Raw genomic sequence first — 1,256 nt, forward strand, 5'->3', positions numbered from 1 at the left:
CAGCTGTACCTGCTGCACAGGCTGCTGCATTTGAGCACAGAATATGCAGAGAGCAACTTGACACAATTCACTGGCAACAGAAAGACAAGTCCCTACAAAAGGTAATGTACAACTCTGCTGTTTTAATTGGCACAGTGTGTGCATTTACTGATCAAACGTTTATACAGGTACAGCTCAAACAGGATCTATGTTTTAATAGTATTGCTTAAAAGACCCAGTGAGAGGTAGAAGTTTCTGTAGTTCTCTTTTTTTTTTTTTTTTTTTTCCTCCTGCCTAAATTTTAAATGTTCTTTTTGGTAAAAACAGACAGTCTTTGCATCTCCCTTATCCTGGAGTGAATAGCTCTTTTTCCCATTTTAAAGGCCATCTTGCTATAGTGTCTCAGAGATGTTGATTTTAGCATAAGCTAATTGCTTTGAGGGTGTTTGTATTTAAGTCCTCTCCTCCCCCTGCAGCCTGGTCTGGGACACTAGGATACTGCTCTGAGAGTGTCTGTGTGCTCAGGGAGCTTCTGCTGCTGTGTGTGACACTGGCTGTTGGCTGGGATGTCTGTCATACTGGGAGATGGTGGCCCTGAAGTGTGGGAAACCAGGCATTGGTTGTTTTTCATGGCTTCTGAGCTGTGTGAGAACACTTCTTTCTCCAAGCCATTTTGGCCATTTGCGGGAAAAAAAAAACCACTTTAATTGTAAAATAATTATTTTAACTCCACTCGCGGCAGCCTGTGTGCCCTTCTCGGGTGCGCGTACCTGTGCGTGGCTTGTCAGGGCATCTAACTTAATAGCGTGATGGAGATGGAACAGTTCTGCCGGGAAAGCACCTGGAGAGCTCAGTGACCAGACGGCCCTTTGTAAACGCTCCGGTTTCAACCCTTCTCTATGTCTGGTTGCGGAGGTGGGGGGAAAGGGAGGGCGGCAGAAGTTTCCGTGGGGAGAACCCTCGGGGTCTCCCTGCCTGTCCCCGTCCCCCCCCTCCCCGCTGCCTCCCGGGCCCCCCCGTCCCCCCCTCCCTCTCCCCGCCCATCCGGCCACGTGGCCGCCCCTCCCGCGGATTCCAGGGGTTGTTCCTGGCCCCGCCCCCGCGCTCCCCTTCAAGGGGCCGTCCCGGCTCCGCTCGCCCGCCCCGCCCCCCGGCTTGGCCCCGCCCCGCCCGGCTTGGCCCCGCCCCGCCCGGCTTGGCCCCGCCCCGCCCGGCTTGGCCCCGCCCCGCCCGGCTTGGCCCCGCCCCGCCCGGCTTGGCCCCGCCCCGCCCGGCGC

This window comes from Apus apus, chromosome 16 (genome assembly GCF_020740795.1).
Source record: "Apus apus isolate bApuApu2 chromosome 16, bApuApu2.pri.cur, whole genome shotgun sequence".
In the NCBI taxonomy this organism is placed as follows: Eukaryota; Metazoa; Chordata; class Aves; order Apodiformes; family Apodidae; genus Apus; species Apus apus.